Here is a 10,648-nt window from a genome sequence, read left to right as displayed (position 1 = left end):
GGTGCTTGCTGGTGGGCGCGTGGGGCATGGCGGGTGAGGGGAGGGGAGAAGGGAGATGGGGAGGCAGACCAGTGGGAGCCATGGCACCCGGGGGCGGGCTCCCTGCCCCAGACAGGAGGCCCCTGGGCTGGGCTGGGCTGGGCTCTTCCGGAGCGGATTACCCTTGTGGTCTGAGTGACTGAAGCTGCCGAGAATGCTATTGTAGCAAGAGGCTTACCGAAATACAGACACCCAACCCCGGCAAGTCCCGACACAGAGGGGAGGGAAGCGGGAAGCGGCAGAGTAAGCTCTCAGCTCTAAGCCGCTCTATTGTTGGGCTTGTTGCTAAAACACCTTGCTGAGTTCTCTGCCAAGTGCCACGCCTCCCTCTGGAACAGCACTGTGTGGCCCTCTGGGTTCCCCCTCTCCTAATGGAGGGAGAGGCTCCCCACAACGGGAGGTGAGGGCAATAGGGCCGAGAGCTCATGTCATGCATGGTACAAAGGAGACCCATGCAAGTGACTGTGCTGCCCAAGGTCACATGTCGAGGTGGCCAAAGGGCTAGGATAGCATCGAGGCCTCCCAGTCCCCAGTGACCGGTGCCCGCTGTGCACCTCGGGTCCCCTCCCTTCCCAAGCATGGCCGGCCAGACTCAGCTCTTCCCCATCTCCCGCCATAGACCAGAGGTCTCCCTACCAGGAGCCCTGTGCCCGCTCCCCTAGGCACACTGGCGCGGGGTCTTCCTCAGTCTGGCGCCAGTTCGGTTATCGGGGGTGCGGTCATGGGCCGCGGTCGTGTCACATAAAGTGTCCTGTAAGGAGAGAGAACGTTCTGCCGCTGCCAGGGGAAACCAAAGTGGAAAAGTCCCATATCCCACTGTCAGGGGGCAGGTGGGAAGTGAGGGAGGGTCTGCAGGGCCCCCTCCAAAGGAGGCAGGGAGGGGCCCTGGGAACCGCAGGGCCCTGGAAGGGGCTTTCCAACAAGCCGGTGGCTCTGGGGCGCTGTGGAAGACTGGGCGGGGGACAGTGGTTGGCTGGGGGAGAGGGCCGGGTGGCGGTGGGAGGAAGTGGGGCCTGGGAGGCAGCAGTGGGCCTGTGGGACATCACCACCTGGGTGTCCCCTAAAGGCATTTCAGGGGTGGCATGTCCCCGCCTAAGCTCTGGCGCTCCCCACCTTTCTCCTGAGTTCTGTTTCCCAGATGGAGGAGCACAGGCCCTCAGCACCAGCCAGAAATCAGGAGGGTTCCCCCCCCCTCCCGCCCCCGACCCCTGCACCCTCTCCTCACCTGGGTTGCAGGAACAGCTTCCTCCTACCGGCTCTCTCTGCCTCACCCCCAAATCCATCCTCTACGTGGCTTCCAGGCTACCCCCCAAGGGGCCGTGCTGAGCAGCCCTCTGTCCCATTTAAGTCTGCAGGATCTCCGCATCCCCTGTGGGATCATCTTGGGCTCCTCAGCATGACCACAAAGAGCCAAGGGTTTGACCTGCCGGCCAAGGCTGTGCCATGTGCCATCAGAGGCACAGAGGCTGGAGCCTGACTTCCTGGGTTCGAATCCTGCTGGCTGCTGCCTAGCTGTGTGACCAACGGCAAGTTACTAAACCTCTCTGTGCCACCGTTTCCCAGATCATAATTTTAAGACTACTGGCCTCATAGACTTGTGAGAATTAAATGAGTTTTTCTGGTGACTGGGATGGTTACCACCTCCTCCTCCAGCTTCCTCTCCTGCTACCTTCCTGCCTCATGGATTTGCTTCAGCTGCTTGGCTTTTCTTATAATCCTCCCTCTCCTCCCCCGCCACACACACCCCCTGCAAATTGTATTATTTCTCATCTCTGTGTCTGGGCCCCTCCGGGAGGTGACTCCTTCTTATCCTCCTCGGGGCACCCAACGCAATGCTTGTTGCTTAGCCCATTGGCTTGTGACAGCCTGTCCATCTCTCCTGCTAGACTGGGAGTCACTTGAGGTCATGCCTGCGTCCCTGGTCCCATGTACACTGTGTGCCCTTAATAAGTATGTACTGAGCGAGTGAACGAATGAATGGAGTGATATCCCTGGGAGTTGGGGACATGGGTCCTCACTGCAGTGAAGGGGCCGGTGTAGAGGATTTTGCTGGTGTAATATTTGGGTCCCTCCCCAGCCATACATCCGTTCCGCTACGATGGGCATGAAGAACACAGCAATGAGCCAAGCCAGAGGAAGGGACTGCAACCTTTTGGGGTCTATGCACATGCTGCCGGAGGGACCAACAGAAGGAGAAGGCAAAGAGGAAGGAACATGGGACCTGGGATGGCAAGAAGTCTGCTGTCCCCTGATTCTTGTGATGCTGGGGACCTGCCCTAGTGTGACCCAAAGAAGTTCCCTGGGCTGGAGTCAGACCAACACTAGGGTGCGACAGCTCTGCCCTGCCTCCGCTCTGAACCCCTTCAAATAGGGGATGATATTACCTACTCCACCTTCCTGGAGGATGGTAAGGCTCAAATTCATTCACTCACCCCATCACCTGCCCACCCGTTCATTCAATGACTTTACTGTGTGTTTTCCGTAGGAGGCAAGCGTGGCTGGGAGTCGGGGCATGACCTGGAGTAAGACACGCATAGCCCCGGCTCCCAGGGAACTTGGAGAATTACAAGACAGGCAGACAAACCGTGAAACCGTGAAGTTCAGTGTGGTGCATTATGACCGTGAAAGTGCAGTGTATCCTGGGAGTGAAGGAAATCCTTGCCAGGGTCCCAGGACTGCCCCCTGCTCATGCAGGGGTACCAGCTGCCAGAGACGTGGTGTCTTGTGGTCCCTCGTGGTCACAGATTCCTGGCACCTTGACCCTGCCCCCCTATACCAAGGACCACATTGCTGCCCTCCAGTTCATGAAAAGGCTTGGACCATTAAGGGCTTAATATTGGGAGCCTCAAAGCCCCCTTTATTTATTTATTTATTTATTTGTTTGTTTGTTTGTTTGTTTATTTATGTAATCTCTCTACCCAGTGTGGGGCTTGAACTCGGGACCCTGAGGTCAAGAGTTGCATGCTCCTCCTCTGCCTGAGCCAGCCATGTACCTCCCACCCTTGTGTTTAAAGCCAAGTTTAAGGTTTTTCTCAGTACCTAGTAGTCCCTCCCTCCTCCTCCAGGCAGCTGAGATGGCCCCTGTGTGTCTCTCTCCTGTACTCCTTTGGAAGCAAACTAACATTGTTTAAAAGTTCCACTCTAGGGGAGCCTGGGTGGCTCAGTACGTTAGACACCCAACTCTTGATTTTAGTTCAGGTCACGATCTCAGGGTTGGGGGATCGAGCCCCGCATCAGGCTCCGTGCTGGGCGTGGAACCTGCTTAAGATTCTCTCTCTCCTCCCTCTGCCCCTTCTCCTCTAAAACATAAATAAATATATACATAAAAGTTCCACTCTGGAGGTGGATGGCATGGGTTTGAATCCATCTTCACCCCCTGTACTAGCTGGGTGACCCGGGACAAGTCACCTAACCTCTCTGAGCTTCAGCTTCTGTCCTTGTGATAGCCATGCTATGGCGTCGTTGTGAGACTTCATGACTTAACAGAGGTGTGTTTAAACAGTAATTGCGCAAAAACAAACTGTGCTTGGACCCGGTAAGCTCTCACACCATGTTTTACGAGCTCCAGTCTTGCTCTTACCACACGTTACGTGTTACGTGTCTGCTTCTCCCCAGGTCCTCGAGGGCAGGGACCCTCTGACTTCCTTACTCATCTTGGTCTTCTCCGGACCTGGCAGAGTGCCTGGCCTAGATTAGACGGGCCAAGGACATTTGTTGGGAGCCGACTGACTAAATGGTCAGTAGGAGCGCTGGGATGGGCTGGGGTGGAGAGCCAGTGCTGCCCGGACAGGAGCAGGGCTCTCTGGGGGCAGGGTCCAAAGGAAGATGGCAGGGTCACGGGAGGCAACGGCAGGGCACGCCAGGTCCCGGCGCCATGCTTCTTCTTTTCCTGCTCTCAGCTCCCGAGGGCGCTGTGGCCATCTGCTGGGGCGGGAAGGGCAGGTGCCCAGGGAGGCAGAGTCCGGAGCCAGCCAAGAGGATTTAGTCTTCTGCCCCTGAGCTCCTGGACCGGGGACAGCTAGAGGGAGAGTCCACATGGCCCTGCAGAATGTGACGGGGCGGCTGGGCAGGCACTCCTGGAACTGCCTGGAACTGCGGGGGGTGTGAAGAAGGAGGGGGTGGTCATGGTGGCTGCCGAGGTGGCGAGAGGAGGACGGCTGTCCTGTGTTGCACAGGACATGGAAGGTCAGTGTCAGCAGACTCCCAGCCCCATGCCCTTACCACACCGGGAGCAAGCGGGGCCCTGCCCCGCGCCACCCAGTGCTCACACTCTGGTCACCCGTGGGTGCTTCCCACGCATTGCACAGACTCGAAGGAGACTCCGTGCACGGCTCAGAGTTAATCCGGGGAGTTTGACAGAGCCCTGGGCGGCTGGGCCGGGGGACTCTGAAGTCTCTGTTGAGTGGGATGATGAGTCACAGATAATTGGATGCACATTCTAACGGGGATTATGCTCTAAGGTGATTAAGAACTGGTCTTATTGGTAACGGAAGAGAAAAGTTCTGAATTATTGGATTATGCACGTGGAGGGGTCGCTCTACTCTCTCAGCCCTCCACGCCTGCGCCCTGCGCCGGGGACCCGCCCAGCAGTGAGCCACGGAGAACGTGGGCCAAGCCCTCGCAGGTAGGAACATTCTGCTGAAGGGACAGCGTCCCTTCATGGGCCCGGAGGAGATAAGAAGGGGGCAGGGAGGACCTCCCTGGATCTCGGGTCTCCGGAGGTGGTCCCTTTCGCTCAGAGCCAGAGCCTTCCCCGGCGCAGCACCCAGCGATTCTGTTCTTAGATTCCCCGGGGCTCGGGGCCCCTGGGTGTCTAAGTGGGTTAAAGCCTCTGCCTTCGGCTCAGGTCATGATCCCAGGGTCCTGGGATGGAGCCCCACATCGGGCTCTCTGCTCAGCAGGGACCCTGCTTCCTCCTCTCTCTCTGCCTGCCTCTCTGCCTACTTGTGATCTCTGTCAAATAAATAAATAAAATCTTAAAAAAAAAAAAAAAAGATTCCCCGGGGCTCCTACACTGACCCTTGCCTCACCCCCCCCAACGCACACGCACAAACATACACACACCAGGCAAACCATACACACAAACATGCTCACATATGCATGCTTCCACGCTCACACATGGGCACACCCTCACACACAGATACACTTGTGTTTGCACACACACACACGTGCACGCACACACACACTTTCCCTCCCACCCTGGTACACACACCACTCTGCTCCCTTCTCCCACTGAGATAATTCCAAACAGAAGTGCCTGTGAGATTGGGGATTTGTTCCCAGTAGCACACGGGGATGATTTGTCATCAAGCCTTTGCCTGCAGCTCTTTCCCATTCATTGTTACTCACGTGTATTTCTTTTTTTTTTTTTTTTAAGATTTTATTTATTTATTTGACAGATAGAGATCGCAAGTAGGCAGAGAGGCAGGCCGAGAGAGAGGAGGAAGCAGGCTCCCCGCTGATCAGAGAGCCCGATGTGGGGCTCGATCCCAGGACCCTGGGATCATGACCCGAGCCGAAGGCAGAAGCTTTAACCCACTGAGCCACCCAGGCGCCCCCTCACGTGTATTTCTATGTCGATCGAACACCTGCTATGTGCCAGGCCCAATCCTAGGTTCTGGTGACCTTCCTTTGGGTTCCTTTAGGAGTGGGCCTTGAGAAAAGGACTCTAAAGAAACTAAAAGGCTTTATTGGGATAGCATTCATTTACTGTACAATTCATCCCTTCGCAGTGTCTACTTTGGGGATTTTTAGTATAGTTACAGAGTTGTATAACCATCAGCACACTCAATTTTAGAACATTTTCATCATCCCCTAAAGAGATCCCACAGCCCTTAGCAGCCTTTCCCTGCTGTCCTCGCTCCCCGCCCCCCGGCAGCCATCACTGGGCTTTGTCTAGAGATACACCTGTTCTGGACACTCGGTATGAATGGAATCATACACCACGTGGACTTTCATGACCAGCTTCCTTCCCTGAGCACAGCTACCCACACCGCAACAGCGACCGGCACTTCCCTTTGTGTTTCTGGCTGAATACTATTCCCCGTATCGATCTGCACATTTTGCTTCTCCATGCATCAGCGAGTGGTCCCTGAGGTTGTTTCGTGCTCTGACTATTCTAGATTATGCTGCTATGAACATGTGTGCACATATGTTTTCAGTTCTTTTGGGGTCCACGCCTAGGCATGGGATTCCTGTGTCATATGGTAACTCCATGTCTGACACTTTGAGAAACTGCCAAACTGTTTTCTAAAGCAGCTGGGCCATCTTACATCCCCACTAGCAAGGCATGGGTGATCCAATTTGAGATAAGAGTTTAACTGTACGATTCTATTTGGGAAGTGATCCCAGGATACACCAGTAGGAGCGTAGGGGAGGGAAAAAGAGAAGGGAAGGCAGCCAATAAAGGATTATTATCAAGAAAATTACCACTGAGAATAATTGAAGCTCAAAGGCCACTGCCTAACTCTGGGAGTCCGTAAAGAACTTGGACTTCAGAGCCACCCTGCCAGAGGAGAAGGGAGCAAGGGGATGTATAAACCGATTCCCAGCAGCCCTGATGAGTGTTTCTGTGTGTGTCTGCATCTGTGTGTTAATTTCCTGTTAATTCCCTTTTGCTTGATGCAGATGCAAGCAACGCGGGCACAGCGGGAACAAGCCATCATGCAAAGAAATGCAGATGCTCGCAGCTGGAGTCAAATCTGTTGTGCAGGACTGGGTCAGGGCAAAGGAGGTGAGCTGGGACACCAGCAGCACCTGCTACCTGGGGGGAGCCTAGATTCCTGCCCTCATGGAGCTTATAGTCTAGTGAGAGGGAGAGAAAGGAAGATCTGCAGTACCTAGCCAGATAGGCAGGTGACCTAGCCTGAAGGCAGGGGTGCTGTGGTAGCTCAGGGGGTGCTGTGGTAGCTCAGGGGGTCCTCTCTTGGAAGAGATGACATTTCAGCTGACACCCGAAGGAAGTGTGAGACAGGCCATCTGAAGGCTGGTTGAACGTGGAATGGGAAATAACCCTGGAATCAGGGCTGTGGAAAGAGCAAGTGCTAAGACCCAGAATGGGAATAGCCTTGGCAGTAAGCAGGGGGAATTGCAAGAAGTCCAGGGTAGCTTTGGAAGAGAGGATGAGGCAGAGTAAGACAGAACAGAGATAAAGGCAGAAGTTGGGAACACCTTGTTGCTGGGCATCTGGACCCAGCCCCGAGACATCCATTCGTTCCATTTACTAGTTTGGGCACCAGTCTGGGTGCTGGACGTGCTCTGGTGAATGCGTGTGACGGAGCCCTGCCCTCACAGAGCATCCATTCTGATAGGTGGATGAGTAAACAGCGTAAGTATGTACTAGAGGCTATTAATATGTAACTTGTATTAGAAAGTGACTGATGCTTCAGACTTGAGAAAAATGAAGTAGACACAGGGAGTCCACGAGTGCGAGGAAGTGCTTAGAAATTCCAAGTAGAGAGGTGAGGATGGCTTCTAGAAGGGGCTGACAACACTCAGTACCTCTGAGCCTGGTGGGCTCCTGAAGACCCCTCCACACCCCCGGGGCATGTATCCAATGCAGCCCGGGAGGGAGGGCACGACTGGACCTCCAGGAGAGAGAAAGAAGAGCAGGGACCCCAGAGTGGAGGGCTGGGGTGTGTTGGTCCAAGCCCATAGCCTGGTGGGGGCAGGGGAGGGAGGGGGGCTGGGTCTGCCAAGCCACAGGGGAATATTGATGAGTTTTCTGGCAAGAAGTGACGGAGCTGGTAGGGATGGTGTAATGAAGACGAATGATCCCAGGCCAGCTCTGCTCGTCTTCCTGCCCGAGGAGGGAGAGTCACAACGGGGGTGCGTGGTGGTGGGAGGCCTGCCAAGTGCCTGGGTGCCCTCTACTCTGGCACCCCCATCCTTTCTCCTTCTCCCTTGCCACCCCTCCTCCCTGCTGCTATCATAGCATCACAGAGGAAAAGGAATGGAACTCCACCCACCCAGCCCCTGGTCTTTCTTCCTAATCGTGGTGAAATACGCATAACATGAAATTTACCATTAGGGGCATTTAGTACACTCACAGGATGGTGCGCCATTGCCACTTTCTAATTCCAGAAATTTCATCACTCCAGAAGGAAGCTCCACACCCATTAACAGTTACTCCTCCCTCTCCCCCAACCCCCAACCCCCAGCCCCGGGCAGCCATTCACCTGCTTTCTGTGTCTATAGATTTGCCTGTTCTAAACATTGCCTGTCAGTGGAATCATACAACACGCAGCTTTTGATGTCTGGCTTCTTTCACTGAACAATGGTTTCAAGGTTCATCTGTGTTACAGTGCGTACTTGTACCTCGTTCCGTTTTCTGATTGAATAATATTTCGCCGTATGGTTATACCACATCTTGTTTATTGATCAGACACTTGGGTGGTTTAGGCACTGGATTTTGAGACAGAAGTCCTAGTATTGTGTCCCACATCACTTCTACCTCTGTGGCGTTTGGGAGCATGTAATGTCTTCCAGCCTTACAATTCCTCCTATGCAATGAAACCATAATGTTTTAAATCTCTAGTGGACTTTGAGAGCATCACAAAAATGGGAAACTCCCTCTCCCCTCTCTCTTTCTGTACTCTCTTCCCATTTGCTATTGAATTTGGGATAAACATCCAATAAAAAGATTCATATACCAAAGCCAGGTGGACTGATAGCAGCGTTGTGTTCTCTGTCGTTCAGGTCATCTTGCTGATCTTAGTATGTGTTATTTTTCGTATTTAAGCATCTTTGAAATCAGCTCACAGCGTACAAGCAGGGGTTGCATAGTAATTGGCAAAGCGCTTCACTTTCTTGGTGGTTTGTAAAATAATCGTGCTTCTGTTGTGTGGTCTGAGGTTTCTGTAGCACGGTAGGCTCAGTTTAGTGACTATCACTACAAACCATAGGAGAAATAAAAACTGATTCCCTAAGGAAACATTTTTGGTGGTGGGATGGTGGGGGTAGAGAGGCAGAGGCAGAGTGAGAAGCAGTCTCCCCGCTGAGCAGAGGGCCGGTTGTGGGGCTGGATTCCAGGACCCCCAGGATCATGACCTGAGCGGAAGGCAGACGCTTAACTGACTGTGCCACCCAGAGAGATGCCCCAGCACGTGCTGTTCTAAAATGCAGGGGTGGACCCAGGGCTAGGGGGCAGAGCTGCTGAGAAAGGAGAGGCTTGTGCAAGTGAGCAGTGAAGTTACTACGCTCCCATTCTCCCTGAGAAAGGCCTCCCTGCCCAGCCCACTCCCACCCTCTCCAACACAAGAGAAGCCACATACAAATACTGAATACGTTTGCCTTCATTAAAAAAGACCGGAGAGGGGCGCCTGGGTGGCTCAGTGAGTTAAAGCCTCTACCTTCAGCTCGGGTCATGATCTCAGAGTCCTGGGATGGAGCACCACATCAGGCTCTCTGCTCAGCAGGGAGCCTGCTTCCTCCTCTCTCTCTCTCTGCCTGCATCTCTGCCTACTTGCCATCTCTCTTTGTCAAATAAATAAATAAAATCTTAAAAACAAACAAACAAACAAAAAAAAAAACAGGCCGGAGAGTGTAATTATGTCCCACAGAACAGGGAACAGAGGGCTCGGTCTGGAGGGAGGAGGGGGAGTGCACGAATGCCAGTTGGCAGGGCAGAGTTCATGAGTTTGGCTAATAGAGCACCTCCCGGATGAACCCTATCTTGGCTGCGTGGGGAGGAAAACTGTTCTCCTGACCGTCCTAGCCCTGCCTGAACCTCGCTTCCTTCCCGGAGCTTTCTCTGACTCAGCCCACCCTTTGGCAGACTCTCGGGGCACGTAGCATCTGTCAGGAGCTGAGCACTAATTGCTCCCGTGCTGTCTTCTTTCTCCCACTGAACTGTGAACTCTTCGAGGGTGGGGCATTTTGTAAGTTCTGTTTTGTTGTTTTGGGGTTTTTTTTAAAGATTTTTTTTTTTTTAATTCATCTCTATACCCAACGTGGGACTCAAACTCACAACCCATGAGATCAAGAGTTGCATGTTCTACTGATTGAGCCAACGAGGTGCCTTGAGGGTGGGGCATTTTATAAGCTTCCTGTGGTTTTCCCATAGGTCCAGGTATGGAGTAGGAATACAGACAGGAATCCCCAGGCAGAGCAGTGTTTCCCAAAACATCCCGCCACGCCACCTGCGTGTACTACCAGCAGCTGCTGGAGCTGGTTATAAATGACATTTCCAGAGAACCTATTTCAGGAGGACTCGGGTGAGGGCCAGGACTCTGCATTTTAACAAGATCCCCAGGTAATTCTATGCTCCGTATTTTTAAACTTATTTATTTGAGAGAGAGTATGAGCGAGAGAGTGAGTTTAAGTCAGGGGATAGGCAGAGGAGGAGAGAGAGAGAGAGAGAAAATCTCAAGCAGACTTCTTGCTGAGCATGGAGCCTCATAGGGGTCTCAATCTCAGGACCCTGAGACCATGACCTGAGCCAAAATCAAGAGGCAGATGCTGGGGCGCCTGGGTGGCTCAGTGGGTTAAAGCCTCTGCCTTCGGCTTGAGTCATGATCTCAGGGTCTTGGGATCGAGCCCAGCATTGGGCTCTCTGCTCAGTGGGGACCCTGCTTCTCTCTCTCTCTCTCTCCTGCATCTCTGCCTGCTT

At 53.6% G+C, this 10,648-nt stretch overlaps 1 long non-coding RNA gene across 1 annotated transcript; it reads left to right on the top strand.

Annotated features, from left to right (window-relative positions):
• Positions 1-3,917: 3,917 nt before the first annotated feature.
• LOC131815284 (uncharacterized) lies at positions 3,918-6,901 on the top strand. Its single transcript, XR_009347637.1, has 3 exons — positions 3,918-4,224; positions 4,500-4,663; positions 6,667-6,901. It is a non-coding gene; the product is annotated as an uncharacterized LOC131815284 (long non-coding RNA).
• The last annotated feature ends 3,747 nt before the right edge of the window (positions 6,902-10,648 follow it).

This window comes from Mustela lutreola, chromosome 14 (genome assembly GCF_030435805.1).
Source record: "Mustela lutreola isolate mMusLut2 chromosome 14, mMusLut2.pri, whole genome shotgun sequence".
Taxonomy (NCBI): domain Eukaryota; kingdom Metazoa; phylum Chordata; class Mammalia; order Carnivora; family Mustelidae; genus Mustela; species Mustela lutreola.
This window is presented reverse-complemented; position numbering and strand designations above follow the sequence as displayed.